This window comes from Lampetra planeri, chromosome 30 (assembly GCF_965212315.1).
Source record: "Lampetra planeri chromosome 30, kcLamPlan1.2.h2, whole genome shotgun sequence".
Taxonomy (NCBI): domain Eukaryota; kingdom Metazoa; phylum Chordata; class Hyperoartia; order Petromyzontiformes; family Petromyzontidae; genus Lampetra; species Lampetra planeri.
In genome coordinates this window covers 7903593-7923597 of record NC_136136.1, presented here as the reverse complement: position 1 = coordinate 7923597, position 20005 = coordinate 7903593, and the positions used below count along the sequence as shown (strand labels likewise).

The following is a 20005-nucleotide window of genomic DNA, read 5'->3' as shown; positions in this document are numbered from 1 at the left end:
GGGTATATTTAAATTAAGATTGATTACTGAGATGATGCGACGAGACGGGAACACCTGGGTGATTCCGTCACGAAACAAGTAGCATCATTCAACTCACTCGCCTGTCACGTGGCGATTCTCTCAAATGCACGACCGTATTTCTGTTACATTATTTACCGCAGTGGCAAATGTAATTTCTGTTCCAGGAATCTACCGCGTAACAAGAACAGAAACAACAAGAATGCGTCGTGGGGAGGTTGGTGGTGGTGGTGGGAGTGTTATTCCAAGCGCTCTAAATGAAACACAAGCACGCGTTTGAAGTCGACGTGTGAACCCCCTAATGATCAACTCTGGGACTGGCTCCGAAAGAGAGGGGGGGGGGCCTTGTTCAGCCACGTGCCAGAGACCACGCTTTGACTTTTCATGTCTCCCTTTGATAGATTTGTATAATAACCATCGCGTGAATCTTTAATGCAGATGCTGCAAAGCGTCGAATGTACTTTGAATAAATGATGGATTGGATGTGGGTGGTGGGCTATGTTAAGCATCGTGGCTAGCTTCGATCTATTAACTATTAACAATTTTTTTTTTTTAACCAGGTAAGGCCCACTGAGCTATATAGCTCTTTTTCAGACGCGATCTGGCCACTAATGATAGCTCCACGAAGTGGCTTATGTGGAAATATATAGCAGCCAAATACTCTGAACGCGTGTTTCTAAATGTGGAGGGGGAAACCGGAGGACCCGGAGAAGAATTCACGCGACCACGGAGAGAACATGCAAACTCCAAATTTATAGACGTCGGGGTCGGGATCGAACCCACGACCTCCTGGATACCAGGCGAGGGAATTAACATCTCGCCACCGTGGCGCCTATCTCCCGGCGCGGTCGATGAAACAATGGGACACGTTTATTATGCCAACGTTTCAGTCATCCCAGCCGTATTAATGGGTATACCTCAGTCGGTCAGGAGGTTGATTGTGGTGGGGTAAAGTGTGGGTACTCACACCCCTTTCAAGACCTCTGGACACCGTGGAAGAGTAGGCCAAATTCCCCTCTAGAAGGGTTATCGAGAGTGTGTCCTGGCTGGGGCCATTCCACCAGCAACAGCGTGAGCAAAGTCTAGGATTTGAAGGCAGGGGGGACTGTGTCAAGGATAACTGGCTGATTTGAGATAATTGCAGATGTGATGTGCAACAGCCTCGTGCAGTTAGGGCTACATTTCACACCAACACAATTTAACAAAGGGAAATGAGAGAAACTGATTCACCAATTTGGGTGTTTGTGGTGATGTTTCCACAGCATCCCATTCCCCGTTTAGAGAAATGTACAACTACGTCCACAAATTTATCTGACACCCGAATTTCGGTAAACGGCGCTGAGGCCAACAGAGAAGCAACATTACTAAAAAAAACCCACATGAGTATTCGTAAGCCTTCATTCATAATAAACCAATAATTGATTACTTTCTCTCTCCCACCTGAAGACGATTGCTTGCGTGGCGATCGAAACGTCGTGATCTATTATATTTTCTACCTACGTGACTTTACCGAAAGAACCAAAGAGTATGGATTCCTGCAGTCACGAAAGCTTAAAATCAAGATTTATTATATAATATACAACCTTTTTACAATCCACTACCAGATGAAGGTTTCCACATTGCTGTGTCTGTCGTGCAGTTTAGTTTATCTCTTTATTGATCAATGGGACGGTCCAGAGACTGATTACGATTTCACTCGCCACTGATGAAAACCGTGGAGTTAGATTTTACTGCTCTGTGATGGCCTTGATTTATTCCAATGCAAGCTACTTGGTACAAATTTCAATGCATCAAGGGCCTCTGCAACTATTGAAACTTAAGCGGTAGAGCTCTGAACAACAGCATCTGCATTTATATAATGTCGAGACAGCAAAGCGAGTGAGAGAGCTATGATGTCCTATTGCCGTAGCAAGCGCACACAGCACGACACTGCGTAAGGTGCAGGACATTGGAGATGGGATTAGCACAGTGTTGTTTCCAATGTCTTTACCTCCCTGGCTGCTGCTGCTGCTGCAGTTCCACGTAGCATAGTACAACAGAGTGAGCTTGGACCTTGGGCTTCTCGGTGGTAAGCAAAGACCACTCACATCGCTCGCTTGGGGTTCAGTAATTGGTGAAAGTGGTTTGCGATGCATTGAGAATAAGTGCTCATTAGGGTTGCGCTTTTTGGAGTCTTATTTTCTGAGACGATACAATCGCCCCGCTTTTTGGTTTGTTTGTTATGAAGCTTGCGTCTCCGTGGGCAGAGAGTTGTGTTCACGATTCGCGTGTCTGGGCGCTAAGAGAGGGAGAGACATCACGAAGAACGGGGCCTGAAACCACGAGGCTCTGCTTCCCCCCTTCATCTCAAACCCTTCCACCCTCGTCGCTAATATCCGCACGGACGATGTACTTCGTCGACTGTGCCTTTCCAAACGAAGGCTGACATGTAGCCAGACATTCAAGGTGATATTAACTCCTTTTTATTGCATAAGAGTCGCGATGGCACTTTGGGAATTTGTTCGCTCGCATTTCATTATTTCCTCGCCTTTTGTCCTGCGGTGGCTCTTTCAAGCGTTTCACACCCAGCGATATTAGTTTGATGATATTCCGCTGGGAAATTAACACCGCGATGAGCGCAGTGCGTCTGCAGCGTAGGGTACAGTGGCAGGGTGGAAGGAGGTTTTTACCCTTCCTTGCCCGGCTATTCTCAGTGAGCTCCGTCCGTTAACATTGTGGCCATTACACCCAATAGACACGAGTTCCTTAACGCACCAACTTTGCACAGAGATTGACGTCCAATGTGTTCCGAGGGTTTGCGGTATAATGTTTTTAGAGCGAAAGGGCACCGGATCTTGCCTATGATGTAACTTGCAACTGCCTTAAATAGCGTGATCTAAGCCATTTATTGTTGTTTTCAATAAGCCACAGCAAGTCATTGTCAACGTCTCCTCTTTTGACGGCGGATAAATCATATATACCACGAACGCAGTGGGGAAAAAAACTGAACAAAGGACAGACATGAGCCATTCCCCAAAAACAAGGAAGTTGGCACGCGGAGATAATGAAAAGAGACAAATGGTGATAATTGGTTCTTTACCCTTCTATCTGGCAACAAAACTGACACCTTTTTACAAGGAGTCATGTTTGCATAGACCGCAATACCTGCAGTCATAATACAAACAAAAGAACATAACTCTGATAATGTGCACTGTCCTCAAAGTTGATTGATCCACACCCGAGACAGCTTTCCTTAGAGCCTAGTCTCATATGGGTTGGACCAGATGACGCCAAAAGGCGCACAACTCAAAGACAATGCACCATCAGAGTATGAGAGCTCGGGGCAAGCATCTACACTATGGGAACCTCATTTGCCAGTAAAAATATGATAATTGGTTCTTTACCCTTCTATCTGGCAACAAAACTGACACCTTTTTACAAGGAGTCATGTTTGCATAGACCGCAATACCTGCAGTCATAATACAAACAAAAGAACATAACTCTGATAATGTGCACTGTCCTCAAAGTTGATTGATCCACACCCGAGACAGCTTTCCTTAGAGCCTAGTCTCATATGGGTTGGACCAGATGACGCCAAAAGGCGCACAACTCAAAGACAATGCACCATCAGAGTATGAGAGCTCGGGGCAAGCATCTACACTATGGGAACCTCATTTGCCAGTAAAAATATGATAATTGGTTCTTTACCCTTCTATCTGGCAACAAAACTGACACCTTTTTACAAGGAGTCATGTTTGCATAGACCGCAATACCTGCAGTCATAATGAGGTTCCCATAGTGTAGATGCTTGCCCCGAGCTCTCATACTCTGATGGTGCATTGTCTTTGAGTTGTGCGCCTTTTGGCGTCATCTGGTCCAACCCATATGAGACTAGGCTCTAAGGAAAGCTGTCTCGGGTGTGGATCAATCAACTTTGAGGACAGTGCACATTATCAGAGTTATGTTCTTTTGTTTGTATTATGACTGCAGGTATTGCGGTCTATGCAAACATGACTCCTTGTAAAAAGGTGTCAGTTTTGTTGCCAGATAGAAGGGTAAAGAACCAATTATCATATTTTTACTGGCAAATGAGGTTCCCATAGTGGAGACAAATGGTGTTCTCATGTGAATTAATTCACTGATGCGCGGAATGTCATTTTGTTCAAATTAGCGATCATATTGTCTTCGCTGGCAGGGACTTGCCAAGGATTTTGCAATTAGAAGTATAAGAAATTGCTCGACTCCCTAAATGCATTGTGTCATATTGCTATGAAAAATAGAGCATGCCTCGAGTTTCCTGGCTGGCTGCTGGGCTGGCATCCTCTCCACCCCAACATTAACTCTGCTGTCGGTGGCAGCTGCGGGTCGTTGCCACCGAAGCTATCTGAGTAACTGGTACACGAGATTTTCCGTGGAACAAAACACATTCCTACGGAGGGAGTTGGTAGGAACGTTGGGTTGCTCGGTCAATGACCAGGGTCAACGGCGGCGTGGTGTATTCCGCAAATATGCCCAACTGTGAGGGCGGGCACAAGCCGGCGTGAGTAGGTTAAACGTTGAGTTTTATAAGGGCACCACCGGGTGACCAGCCCCTCCCCACCCAGCCTCACCCCTCCCACCCCCCACCCAGCCCCACCCTTCCCACCCAGCCCCTCTCCACCCAGCCCCTCCCCACCCTCCCCACCCTCCCCACCCAGCCCCTCCCCACCCTCCCCTCCCCACCCAGCCCCTCCTTCCCCACCCAGCCCCTCCCTGCACGACAGACGGACACAATAATCCCCTGTGGGCTGGTGGAACCAGGTGGTTCCTATGAGTATAAACATTGTATTGAAACTGCGGAAGAAGTTTAGAAGGCATTTAATAGATAGTGACACCGAGGATATGGGAACAACCAATACACAAGACTGACACGGTTCGTTTAAAATTGCTCCAACTTTTCAATTTGTGGTCCTGTGAATGTCATTATTTCCCCAGGACATCGTAGAGGCTATAACATACCTCACAATACGTAGTATATTGGCATTTTATTACATGCAAAAAAAAACTAATTGCGTCGCGTGCTCCGAGTACAAGATTGCGAGACGAGAGTGGAAATGACAGCCGTCATGTATTTTTTGTTGCAGAGCAGCAACGGATTATCTCTTAGTTTACACATTTGTTAAACTACGTGTAACACATTCCTGCGGAGGGAGCTGGTAGAAACGTTGGGTTGCTCGGTCAATGGCCAGGATCAACGGTGGCGTGGTGTATTCCGCAAATATGGCTGACTGTGAGGGCGGGCACAAGCCGGCGTGAGTAGGTTAAACGTTGAGTTTTATAAGGACACCACGGGGTGACCAGCCCCTCCCCACCCAGCCCCACCTCTCCCACCCCCCACCCAGCCCCACCCTCCCCACCCCACCCAGCCCTTCCCCACCCTCCCCACCCAGCCCCTCTCCACCCTCCCCTCCCCACCCAGCCCCTCCCCACCCTCCCCTCCCCACCCAGCCCCTCCCTGCACGACGGACGGACACAATAATCCCCTGTGGGCTCGTGAAACCAGGAGGTTCCTACCAGTAAAAGCATGTCCTAATATTGAACGGAGCACATTTTTGTTTCACGCAAGAACTAATTCGCGTCCGCTGTATTGATTTTTGACATTCTTTTTGCTTCAACAATCAGAAACTTAGTCAAGGAAACATTTAATCGCAATTTCAGCTGAGTTATAACGATTCACTCCCAACCCCCTTGATTCGATGGATTAAGAATCAGGATATTTATCCTGGAGGAATCAGACGAGCTGCTGAAGCCCTTTTTTCACAGACGTCGTAACGAGCCGCCGCCACGCAGTAGTCGCTCACTCTCGAATCGAGGACGACGCAGAAGCACGAGGAGGAACCACAGACGAGCGGGAGAGCAGCAGCAGCAGCATCCACGTGGTGAGGAGCCAGCGCGACCAAGAATTGCCCAAGCTCTGCGATCCCCCCCATATTTTTAAGCATTGAGATGTTTGCAGCCAATTACTGCGTTCGTGTGCGGGAGAAGACTTCACTCGTGCGAGGGGAAAACATTCCGTCCCACATAGGTGGAACAGGTGGAGTCCACATATTTGCTGCCATTGCCTTCTGGCGAGCCCAGGGTATGGCCACTGTTTTTGCGCCCAACGGGAAGCAAGTTTCACAACATTTGTGCGATGATCTGCCAAGCCTCGTCTCCACAGTGCTTTGATTATATTACAGGCCACGTGCATTGCCACGACTGCCCGGCAAATTGTCAAGATTGTTTCGTGAGTCAACATTTGATATCATTCGTTGTATGGTGATGCCTAACGGATGAGTTATGTGCGTGTTTATTATAGGCTGTAGATCATGTTACATGTGATCATGAAAACAAAAAAAATCCTGCATATTTAATAGTCCTTGAAAACATATAACACATTTTGACTAAGATTGCCGAAAGTGGATTTAATATTTTAAAGCTTCTTTCATGGCAAAAATCGAGGTGGATTTGTTTCGAATCTCGGCACCGCACACTCGCGAAACTGCGGTACAATATCCATGTTTAATAGCGACGCGTAGCCCTGCGTATTTGACCTTGAGCTGTACGCGGAACGCCGCGACAGAGATGGAGCCACTCTCCTCCAAAGTGAGAGCGTCGATTCCCCCCCTCCCCCCGATGGGCATCGCGGCATTGCCCGCGATTCCCTCGGCGAGCGCGACACAGAAACCACAATCTCCAGCAACGCCGCACCACGCGGGGAATTCCTGCGGAGACGACGCCTGCACGCATGTCTCAGTAGACGGAGAAGGAACGGTGGTGCAGTGGTTCGCGCACCGCGCGCTATGGACTCTGCGACCTGAGTTTGATTGGCGCGCACGGCTAATATCGGTGGTGACATCCGAAGTGGTCCTGGGCACCGGCCTTTATCAACCCGCACTGACCAGCCTGGTGAAGTATGGTCAAACAACCCCCCCGTGACTGACGTGGCGTGGGAAGGCCTTCATCCAGCAGTGGATTGGAAAAAAGGACTGTAAATTTATCATTAGGTTATTATAAAAAAGAATGTTTTAAGTAATGTTGCAAAAAAAATCCCAACAAAAAGAGTTACACCATGCAACGTTTTCATTATCATTACTTTAAAAAATGTTTTACAAGGTCATGCAACGCCCGGACACCGAGTCTCAATATGGCTCCATTCAATTCCTAATTAGTCATACTTAGTCACATGCAGATTAGTTCTACCTAATTATCATACGCCACTGGCTGCCATCCAACAGAACAAAAAGCCGGGCCTTGGTTTTGATGTTGGGTCCCTTTTTTTTTTTAAACCACAAGTATGGACTTGCACAATGTGCTAACGGGCACTTTTAGAGGCTGTTGACTTGTAAGCACATCGGCGAATTTGTCCATCGAAATATTCGGCCATTAATCTGCCACCTCCCGGCGTTCACGGCAATGCCTTGGCGTTGTGTTAACCGTGCGGCCTCAGATTGATTACCTTGTTTTTTTTCGCTAGAACGACTGCATTTTGTTGGAGACAAACTGCCAGGGTAGCGTGTTTATGCGTGGCTGCACCGCTTTCTCTGTTGCCGGTTACATAAACACACGTCAGTTCTGTGTGTCCCGTATTCCCGTCGAGCTGACGAGCCGCTAAGCTAAATCAGAGCGCGTGCCAAGCATCGGAGATCGCGCATCGCCGCGGATTAGCGGGGGAGAAACGTTTCGACTGATTTCTGGTGACACACGCCATTGAGGAAGGTTGGTCAATTTGGCGCCGGACTTGTCACAGCTGTTACGTGCGATATTTGTGCCATTTTTTTTTATTCACACGCAAGGCCGCACGCGTGAATGCACGTTACGGAAACATACGCAGGTCAATGACGGCGTTTCGAACCGCGAAAACAAATGTGACAAGTGGGCTTGGGCAATACACGTCGTCACGGCCAGAAGGAACGGTGGGCCGATAGTCAAGAATAACAACGGGGTAGTCGGCCAAAGGAATGGAACGCGTCCGAGAAGATGGACGCGGAGGAAATGGAGCGATGAAATCAGTTCGTGCGTACGTGCTATGGGGGAGGTAGCTAGCAGCTGCATTCACATCCAACAGTGGCTTGATCATGGCGTACGATGATGGTGATGATGGCGATGATAACATGCATGGATGTACATTACCACACGTGCTTTGTTTGGAGGGGTGGGGGGGGGGATTGTCTGTTTCTATATTCGTGCGAAACTGCATCCTGACAAAGCCGCGTGCTTTTTTTTTCGTTCCGTAAAGGGCAGCGAGGCATGCGGAAATATAAAATGTCAGGCTCTGCTGGCAAAAGTGACTCTGACAGTAAAGGGCTCGGGCGAAAGAAAAAAAAACACCCCGCGGTGTTGAGTGAGCGGAGATGTACAGCCGAAAATATGTCGCATTATGTCACCCGTGGTCCGACTTTTCCCTTTTTTGTTGTCTCATGTCTACATTTCTCTTTTTTCTGTTGTTGCTCGTATCGAATTCATTTGGGGCAGCGAGCCGTGCAGCAATGGATTCCTGAATCCATCTGTGCAGAGGCGTGAGTGTTATTTACCGCTGCACAGCGTACGTGTCGGTTTTGTATTTGAGGTACTCAGGGTTTACATTAATCACAAAACCATTCGTCCGTGAATGGAATTTGCCAAACATCCTGGTGCAAGACACTCCCAAAAAGAGGCTTGGAAAAATCAGCGAGGTTTTCTTGAGTAAACAGAGAACATTGTCGTTTATAATCATATTTTTGTACAATCATATTGTTTACAGCTGCACCACGTTTATATTGAGCCATAAAGCAAACGTGCCAATGTGAGATTTATTTTACGACCATCGAGATTTTCGGTGAATTATCGCAGGGCAGCCACAGTGCTGTCTTAAGTTAATTTTTCCCTGCCTGCCTTGAGTTATAATTACCAGGGGTGCAACAATGCATGATGAATACCAGTGGTTCCGAAGCCTACGATATAAGCATCAAGTGGAGTGGGAATGGTTTACGATTCGTAAATGTCGTAATTGGTTCCCGTCAACCAGGTGGCTCAGCGGTACAGAGAGAAGCTCGCAATCAAAAGTTGAGAGTTCAAGTCCTGGTTGGGGGTTGACTCAGTCCATCATCCCACCAGGTTCGATAAAATAAGTATCACTCTGTGCGGAAGTGAATGGTGATTGTCCTATGGATAGACTCGCTGTCACTGTAGAATGTGGAATTTTTACCACTTGCACAGGGCTGTAAACGGGAAATAAGCACCGCCTTAATGCTCATGTGAGAAAAAAAAAATCACTTTAGACTATTTTTTTGATCAGATAGCAAGACCCCTGCAGCCACCAAAAGCCACGACATTCACCACAACCTTAAAATGAAAATAACCGATCTTCGATTGGATCGCGACTGTGAATTGCAACAATTCATCAAATCATCATGGGGTGATAATGATCCCTCCACCTGAGTTGAACTTTTACAGACACTCAATGGTACAAACATCCCACTTAGAAGGCAATTATGCAGAGGCCAGGGCCCAGCCCATGTAGGATAACCAGAAGTGCCTCAAGGTAAGTGTCAAGGTGTCCTTTGTTGAGTAAATTATTCGTAAAAAAAAAACAAATATACAGCAGCATTTACATCCGGCCACTGCTGCTTTATGGATCCGAGACACGGACGCTGCCGAAGAAAAAATGGGTCCGGTGTTATGACAAAGAAAGCCATCGCACAGCACACTAGACTCGGAGACATCCGCGACACCATCACGGATAGACGCCACTTGGTTTTGGGAGACGTCCGGAGGTTACCCAAACAACACGCCGGCACTCGCCGCGCTCCGGTTGAGCATCGACGCACGGGCTGTGGTCCAGCCGGGCCCGTCACCGAACGCGTCCCCGCGGGCTGCCCTCGTCGAACCTGAGTGCCACAACCTCAGGAGGACCATGGGACACCATCCGGACAACTCTGACGAAGGCCGACGGTGGTTAGTGAGGGACCCCCGAGGCCTCGTGCTGGCTCAGAAGCACAACGATGTGCGTGTTGAGTGTTGAGCTGAGTTGAGTCACTCGGGGGTCAGAGCAGTGACCCAGGACCGCAGAGAACTTGGGTTCAAATATGGATTTAATTCACATTGTGATTAAATTGAGTTCGCAAGTGTAGCGAGTTGATGGCCACAGCCCGTTACCAATGACTGCACACACAAAAACAACAATCCGTTGCATTCAGCTTGGCGCTTAATTCGGCAAAATTCCAATGATGAAAATTAGAAATACGCGAGGATGACTATCGTTGCGACACCCTAGCAGCAAAACGTATGATTAATGCAGTCGGCGGGATTATTCTCTTTTTGTCAAACTGGAAGTGTAATGGACAATGACCATGACTTAATTTCAGCTTCGATTTCGTTCGCATCAGCGGCCAGGAAAATATTTCCACACCCGGCACGCCACGTCCAGTATACATCTCGATATGGCTGCGTCTACTTCTGGTCACGTGTCACCTATTCCAGACTAGCAGTGCCCATGACAATATTCGGTGAAAATGTAAGCGTGACAATGACGCGAGATGAGAAATCACTCGAAGGATGCTTCCAAGAAGGAGGCTCCACCAACAAGGAACCAAAAACTCAGCACATTTGTTAATAACACTGTGGCCTTAAAAAGTTAAATATAATATAGCCAATATATTTTTTTTAATGGCCCTTCTTCATAGCACGTAAATATGCAACTTGCGAGTTCAAATCCTGGTTGGGGGTTGACTGAGCCTATCATGTATGTGCCATGAAGAAGGGCCATTGCTCGATACGTCGCTTAGTGTATATATACACTTCAACGAATGTGTTCAACATTTTCACACCAACGAACACGTCTCGGTCGTGCGTGCGTGCGTGCACACCTCGGAGCAAGCCGAGCTCGCACGTGTCGTCGCCATCCAGATAGTACGGCTCGCACGCTATCCACCCCGTGGGTCCATCGAGAAAATAAATATTTAATTGCGCTACCTACGACCATATGCTTCCCATGAAATTAACCCGCGCGACCCCTTCTTGCAAGCAGGCATGCCACGGCGATGCAGTCACTGGACATAACTTTTGGGCGGTTTTTTGACCAATGAACGTTGAAAGCGCGGCCCACGGCATCCGCTCCTCACACGACTCTGCAGCGAGACGTGGGGGTCTGCCGATGGCCCCATTGCGGCTCGCACCCCCCCCCCCCACTGTGCCCATGAATCACCCGCGGGTCTCGTTTGTAAAGAGAGAGAGGAGCAAGATCATCCCAAGCAGGGACAGCTGTTGGAGGCGCGGTGTCTGCGTAGGGCAAAGCCTGCTGCCATAAAACACGGGGGGGCGGGGGCGGGGTAGACGCGTGGTGGATGTTCATAGGTCGGAGTGAAACGGGAAATCGCCTTCACTTTGTACAAGCAGCCGACAAATGTTGCAACGCTTCTTTGTGGGTTTTTTTTCTTTATTTAAGCGGAAGTTGAGAAACCTACGGGGCTCGTAAGTTGTCCACGTGGGCTGGGGGATCGGTGCGTGAGGGATGGGCCGTCATAAAAGTGGTACAAAAAAAAAACACGCGAAAAGCCACCCCCTTTTTTTTTAAATCTGCACTCAATTACAAATCGTTTATTTTTGGTGCGGAGCATAATCAGGGAATGCACTCCCACCCCCGGAATGTGTCGTTCGTTTCGTTGGAAACCTCCGAGATTGATGATACACAGAGCAGGCCGACACGTCAAGCGCACTTCTATTTACAGAGAAAATATGTAATCTCTCTCTCTATATATACATATGTATTTCACGCCAGAACATGAAAACTAATATTTTAATCTTAAACATGTGTACGAGCACAACTTGAGATTATACTGCGTGCTAAATCATAACACATTCCATTTAATAAAAGCCACGCATCAATAACGTGACGTTTAAACAGTTGAAAAGGTAAAACGTTTATATTACTAATAACGGTATGTGTGTGGGTGTGTGTTGTCCAGACAGTGGGGAAGGCTACGAAAAACGATTAAGCACGTCCTTTGCAACGCTGCACCTGTAAGCCGTCTTAATGACAGCCCGAAACCCACAGTGACCTGCAACATTTGACATCTTGACCCGAAAAAGAAGTCCTCCCTTTAGATGCGGTGGTTGTGGCAAATTATGGAACATTGCATCTACAGCGGTGTAAAATAGCCCAAACGTATCGTGACCACAGTTTTTCGGAAACATGATGCCAAAGGTCCTTATGAGTATTGTGGGTTCTCATCTCGCAAGAAATCCAAGGACAGATTTTTATTTTCATTCTGGATCAGTTGTACAAAAAATTGCCCATCACCGGCTCGAGCAATAACAGTAGGGCAGACACGAAACATGCACGCATACCAGCCTCATTACACAGCTTTTGTCGTTGGGCAGTTGATAATCATTTATCAAAACACACTCTTTAAATGGGTAAAAACACGGTTTCATCTTTCCAGTTGGGAATTTAGAAACTGCCCCAATGTAGTCATGTTTACGGAAGGTTCAGGTTTCAATTAGTCGCTAATGGTAAAAAAACGGAGTGGCACATTGCAATACTACAACAGTGCACGCGACAGGTTCATGGTAAGACATTTTGGTCAGTCGGAGAATACATAAATAACCACATAGATATATTATAAAATGAACGGGCAGCGTCCGACTGAAACATGTAAATGCAGCTTCATGTGCGGTAATCACTTAACTGGTTTTAATTTCGTTAAAAAGCTGGCTTTATTATCTGGCCAGTGTCAGTTAGTTTATGAACTGTTCTCAGAGTGGCAGTGATTGATGACAGAGGCCCTCTAGCAGTCGATACCAACATCGTTTATCCCGAACGTCACTCACACCGACACGAGAAATTGCAACGTTATATTTCATAACCATCATCAGTATTTCAGTAATTCACTGCTGTATTAATGTCACTCTACGCCTTGTCATCGCATGTAATGCTTGGCCATACTTCACCACACTGGTTAGTGCGAGTTGATGAATGAGGAGGCGGCGGGGGGGAGATCCCAGTTCCAGTTCAGACGGCACTTGCCACCAGTGCCGGATTAAGCTAGTGCGGGGCCTGTAGCACATGTTATAAAGCGCCCTAAATAAAACTAGAAAACAAATAAATATTAAAACAGAAATGTTTTACTCGCATAGTAAAGTAATTGTATGTTTTCATTTGCTATACAGCCAGATAATACAAGTCGCTAACCTTCATAAAAGTTTAAGGCGGTATAGTACTCTAGTAATAGAGCAAGTGCAGAATCACTGAACCGGAATTGATAGCTTGAAAGCATTTCGCGCGGGGCCCTTGAAAGTGCGGGGCTCGTAGCATATGTAGCTACTTTTGCTACTCGGACAATCCGGCACTGCTTGCCACTAATGGTAGCCGTGGATGGAAACTGAAGTTAGGTCACCGTGTTCATAACGTTGTGCACTAGCACTGTCCCACCTACCCCCACCCCACGTGTTTCTCTCCCATACGAGAAGACGAGGTCTACATTGAGAGTAGACAAATCAACAAAATGGCAAAAATAGCTTTTTTTCAAAACCTCTGTTTGCCATTGCAGTAAAAAAAAACAGTCCCGCATATCATATCGCAGACCCCCCAGAATTGAAGTGCTCGTGTGCAAACACAACTTAAGCGCGTTGCCATCTCCGGTTCCTCCTTCAGAGAAGCTGAAATGCAAGTGGGCTGTTAATTACAGCACACCGGATATTACCTCCAGTCTTCTGGTCAATGCACTCAACGTAAGACAGAGGGATGGGGGGGGGGGTCTTTGGTTGGAAGCCGAGCAAATACAAATTATCCGCCAGGTTCCACGCTCATTGTATTGAGTGACAGGCGAGAGACGACAGCCAATTATTGCAAGTGGCCCAAAGGCAGCAAGGACGACGTCCGTGCCAAGATCGGGGGGTACCACCAATGAAACCAAAAACAACGCTGAGGGTGGATGCTCGCACCGCCAGAAGGTCACCGGTAAGTATGAACACGATGTTTTAGACCCAGAGAATGTGCGGTGGCTTTGAACGGCTAACAATGGGCATCTCTGCTGAGCTGGTGCATTCGATGGACAACCAATTAATCAGGCACTCAGTCAGCAAGGCCGCGCACGCACGCGGCCATGCGGAGCGAAGCCGCTGATGTGAGGCCGTCAGCACTTCAGCCTGATGCTCTCCCCCCCCCCCCGCTGAGCTGGAGTCAGAGGGGGTTCATTTAATGGGCCACCATTGGTACGTTCCACGCCACCGACGGGGGTGTTCGATGTGTTCCTCGTTAAACTTGGAGCGTGGCGAAAATGTAACACATTGTGGACTTTCATCGCCGCTAACGTATGTGCCTATTGCTTCGGGTGACCACTTATATCGGCGTCGGTCCACTTAACATCATTTTTCCGCCGCGTGCCGCATTAACAAAAAAAATGTGGTTACTTTAATTGAGATGCTACCTTTGCTCCGACATGGTTACGACCGCCGAGTGCATTATTAAATTGAAACCTCGGATGCAGTTCTCCGTGAGGCACATTATCGTCACGGGTCACCCTCATGGCAGCGCTGCTGCGGGCAGGAGAGGGGGCCCGTGGGGAGATGTGCGTGGACTTCGGGGAGGACAAGCGCGAGGAAAATGTGGGTTTATGGTTTTAACGTTCGAAAACTCTTCACATTCACGACATCACAGGAGGACTTATGCTCTGGTGAATTCAATTTTGCGTGAACTTACACGCAAATAAAGGTGTACAAACACAAAGCTCAATTTGAAACATATCGGTGCTCTATTTAAACATATCACCGACTACTGCCAGCCCACGGGGTAGACTAGAGGACACTTTCCAATAACACATGGTACGTATTTGGTATCCTCGACTCTGCTGATGACCCCCAGAAGGGCTCAAACATGTTCAGAGTTTGTGTGTTTAAATACAAACGGGTTAACATGAGTCTGGAAGTCCAATTGGCAGAACGACTGAAATATATATTTATTTTTCCGTCCAGATAGAGAAGTAGATTGCGTAATTTGACTCATCACGCAGACGGCTTCGACGTCAGGAAATACCGCAAATGTAATTCCCCTATACGGTAACGAGCGAGGGGCGATTGCAGCGGAAGGCGCAGTCAAGGTTCGAGAAGACCCCCATTCAATCCTCTTCTGAGAGCCTCTGCCCCCCCCCGCCATGACCCCGACACTTCCCGTTAGCTCCCGCCGCGACGCGTGTTCGTCCTCCTCGCTCGGTGCCCCCACCCCCCCTCTACCCCCCCCACCCTCCACTGCTCACGTGTCCCCCGCGTATCTCTGTCGCGACGCACAGTCGCGTCTTTGTGCGAGCCCCCTGGAGGGCCCAGGCGCTGTCCTTGTGCACGTGACCGCTCCCGCTCTCTCGTCTTTGTCTTCCCCGCACAAAGAGGCTCCCTGGAGCGAGCCACGCTCCGAAAGAGTCTGTCCGGTTGGCAGCGCGCCCAACCGTATCTCTCTCCCCCCTCCCCCAACAATACAAATTGTGAAATTAATCAGCCTACATGACCCCAAATGTGGGTATATCTGCCAAGGGTACTCGAGTCATCTGGCAGATGTGTGAATAATAGGCCGCTGCAGTAATAATTTATACGCGTAGAGCAGTTCAGACAACCGCGAACGGCATTCCGCACTTTATTACGTTCTAATCCAAGTCATTGAGTGCTTGGTAATTCGGAAAAGTGCTAATTTTAAGTGACCACTTGTCCACAAGACGGTTAAGCGAATGATGCACTGCAGGGCTGTGGGTAGTTAATTTGGTGGTGACAGCCGTAGACAGTGGCGCACTGTTACTGGGAAAAAGTCAAATAACCTTTCGCATCTGCAAGCCAATCGGCCTCTCCGCAGGAGGCCCTTTATGACCCTCTACCCGCCACGGCACTTGCCGCTGGCTGCACATGCCAGAGGCAAGTCTTTCATGCACGCGTACCGCCCGTTGTCAATCCACTGCTGGATGAAGGCATCCACATGCACGCTGTGATCCAAGGGCACTGTACAGTATATATATTCCACTTTACGTCTCCTACTTCTACGTCGTTTCTCAAATACGTCGTCACTTCTTCGTGGTTCTTTCGGTAAAGTCACGTAGAAGGGAAATAATAAAATAATAAAAATAAAACATAATAAAATAATTCTCACGACGTTTCGGCCACAACGCAAGCAGCCGTCCTCAGGTGAAGCAGCCGTCCTCAGGTGACGGCTGCTTGCGTTGTGACCGAAACGTCGTGAGAATTATTTTATTATGTTTTATTTTTATTATTTTATTACTTCCCTTCTACGTGACTTTACCGAAAGAACCAAGAAGATGAATCCCTGCAGTCACGAAAGCTTTAAATCGAAATTTTACGTCGTCACTTTATGAACACCACTAGCTGGTTTGCGTCGGCTCAAGCCACACTTACGTTGCAGACAGCCCTCGTCCTTTCTAGTATCCTTGGCCTCAGCCTTTGCCTCCACCTACCCTGTACATTGCTTTCATTTACGTCGTTTCGATGTCAGTCACGCCCTTCAGGGACGCATCTCCGACGTAAACCGGGCTATCACTGTATACACACACGTAGAGGAGATTTTCATCAAATGTATTGAAATATACACTCGTGTGGATGTTTCCCGATGTAGTGGGCGAATTTTCAAATGCAAACCGAATGGCACATTAAAGAGAATAACCATTGTTTTTTATATAACAGGCACGCGTACAGTATGGTATGTAAATAATGACACTTTAATTTGATTCTTTATACAAGAAGGCCTCATTGAGACGCACTTTTTCACGAGGGTTCTGTGTTGGGGCTATTTACCTTTTGAAGGAGTTTTTGCATTTTTATTATTTATAACGCCGTGGGATAGAACATCTCGTTTGTCAGTGGCCAGGGTAGCGTGTAGGCAGAAACTAGAGTAACTGGAGGCAACCCACCACACAGACGGGGAGAAAACACCCAAATGTGCCTACAGACGGGTTGATGAACATAGCTGCCTTGGCAAAATCTTCTGTCCACCTTGGAACCCAGGGGGTTTGAGAGTTCTACAAAACTGGGTGTGATCACGCCGTACTGTTATGGGGTTTATAATTTGAGTGCGGTGCGTGGTTTAATTACAGGGACCCCCTTAACTGGACGTAGGCATTCCTCACACGTGATATTGGCATCTCAGTAAAACTAAAAAAAGCAAATGACTCACGGCTTAATGCTCACAGAGGGTGCAAAGCCCATGACGTCACTGGTGATGTACATGATCTGTAATAGTGATGATACACGCAGATGCCAAGGGTACTGCGGTGGTGAGATGTTAACTCCCTCGCCTGGTATGCAGGAGGCCGTAGCTTCGATCCCGACCCTGACTATCGCCTGTATATATTTGGAGTTTGGATGAACTCCCCGTGGTCGCGCGGATTTTACTGGACATCTGTGAAAAAGAGCTTAATAGCTCATCGGATTCCTCCGGTATAAATACATATTTAGATTCTGAAATGGTAACCTGCAGTCAAGAGCGCAGTGCTGTTGGCACATACAGTGCTGGTTACACGAGGAGTTGAATATTTGTTGAATAGTTTCCGGCTCCGCTGGGTCTACAGGAGTTGGCGGCACGTGATTAGTAGCCACAGCCATATCGAGGGCTATGCAGTCGTGGATGTGGTGTGAGATATTTTCCGGATCGCTGACCCTGCCAGACCCGGCTGACGTCAACCCAATTACAAACGTGATTGTGTATGGTTCTTACAGCATATTGCTATTCCAGTAAAATATCCAGTCCCAAAGTAAATATATCAAATACCGTACATTTGCACAATGACACAAAATAGACTGCATTTCGACTATAGATTGCATGTATAGACTACATATGTTAACTACATTGTATACTGCACTGTAAATGAGAGTACATATATAGGCTGCATGTATGAATACCAGAGGTGTGGACTCGAGTCATGTGACTTGGACTCGAGTCAGACTCGAGTCATGAATTTGATGACTTGCGACTCGACTTGGACTTGCATAACAATGACTTTGTCCCACCTCTGAGATGTGGACTCGAGTCATGTGACTTGGACTCGAGTCAGACTCGAGTCATGAATTTGATGACTTGCGACTCGACTTGGACTTGCATAACAATGACTTTGTCCCACCTCTGATGAATACTGAGCTGTAAACACGTGGATTCCCGAATGTACTATTCTTTCGTATGTTGAACTTCTTTCGCACCGTACATAACCAACCGTAGTAATTGGGAGGTGCGGGGGAAGGACAACAAACTAAACACAAAAAAACTATTCTAGGGAAATTCGTTTTTAATCTAGATTTGAAAGTGCATAGCCCCAGTGGCTTCCTAATATCGGAAGAGCGTTCCAGACGGCCGCAGAAGCGCATCTGAAAGCGCGAGATGCGGTGATCGTCTTCGTTCGATGGCCAACCAAAAAGTCGGATGATCGGGGTTCGCACGATGATGTATTGCTCCTTGACGACATCAGCGAGGAATTGCGGTTGATCTGTGGCAAGCACTTTGTGTGTAATGCGTGCGACCTTTTCGTAATGTATTCGTTACCGCGCGTATATTACTCCATACGTTGACTGCACAGCAAAGTCAGCGTCGGCATATTTACTTAAACTGGAGGAATCCCACGAGCTCTAAAGTACTTCTTAACAGCCGTCCAATGGACTCTATTTAAACAGCCCGGTGCATTTTACATCAACGCAACATCCACCACGTCCACGGCTGCACGTGGGCCCCCTCGTGACGTCACCTTCCTCTTCGCCTTACACGATTGGCGGAGCCGGGGTTCTCTCCGCCCACGCAATGACGTCACAGCCTAGGGCCGGCGACTCCCCCGCGAGCCCCGCCCCTTGGGGGAGGGGGCCGAGTCCCCCCCCCCACAACCACCGTGACCCCCCGGGCCCTTCCCGCAATAATCTCGCCCCTCCCCGAGCCGCGTTCGGGAGCCCCGCCCTTTTGTGCCCGCCTCTCGCGCTCACTGCCCCCCCCCCCAGCGAGCCCCACCCCTTAGAGGGAGTGGGGGGGGCCCTCGTCCCCCAACCACCGTGACCCCCCCCTGCCACCGCCGCCACCAATACCCCGCCTCTCGCGCTCACTGCCCCCCCCCCCAGCGAGCCCCACCCCTTAGAGGGAGTGGGGGGGGCCCTCGTCCCCCAACCACCGTGACCCCCCCCCCTGCCACCGCCGCCACCAATGCCCCGCCTCTCGCGCTCAATGGGCCCGCCCCTCCTTTGTCGAGCCCCGCCCCCTCTGTCGAGCCCCGCCCCTTGGGTGCCCCGCCCCCCGCGCGAGAGACTGAGGGGAGACAGCGGCGCGCAGAGACTTGAGGGGAGCTCGCAGCGTCACGCACCGCCTCTCCGCTTCTCGTCTTTCGCCGTAAGTTTCCCCCTCGTTTTCTCGCCGACGTTTCTCTCTAGACGCATGGCCTGTCCTTCTCTTTGCCACCGTTGCGCGAATCGTGTTGTTTTATATATTTTTTTGTAATTTCCCCACACACACGCACACTCGCTCCAAGCGCTATTGGGCGAGGATGCGGAGGCCACGGTGAAGGTTTATGGTTGTGGTTGATGATGGATGTCGTCGTCGGTGGTGGTGGTGGTTGTTGTTGGTGGTGTTGTTGATGGTGGATATTGGTGGTTGGTGGTAGTGATTGTGCTGCTGATGGATGTGTTTGGAGGTTGTAGTGGCTGTGGTGGATGTGGTGCTTGCGATCATAACGGGCCCCGCTCAGCCGGGTGTTGAGTCGGTCATTCGGTCACGCGAATTGTGAAAGTCGTCGGGCAGTGGGTCAGGCTAGCTGCCTAGACGGCCAGCGCGATTCGTAAGTAGGTGGGCGTCTTGCAACACCCAGCCAGACTGGGTGTCGGTCAGCATACCGGATAGATGGTCTGCCATTCAACAATATTGCTTATCAGTCACCCACCCAGACATTCAGCCAGTAACATCATCTACCCAGTAGCTCACCCAGACAGTCATCGAGTTGGCCGACCAGTCAGACATCCAGCTTGGCACTGACTCGCACAACAATGATTTCCA

The 20005-nt window shown here is 48.6% G+C and overlaps 1 protein-coding gene across 1 annotated transcript in view; it reads left to right on the top strand.

Annotated features, from left to right (window-relative positions):
* Window positions 1-19245: 19245 nt before the first annotated feature.
* Window positions 19246-20005, top strand: part of LOC144728913 (rho GTPase-activating protein 5-like) — a 35752-nt gene continuing 34992 nt past the window's right edge. Inside the window, exon 1 of the mRNA XM_078608656.1 lies at window positions 19246-19345. The gene's annotated coding sequence lies outside the window, so the exon portion shown is untranslated. The remainder of the gene's footprint in view (window positions 19346-20005) is intronic.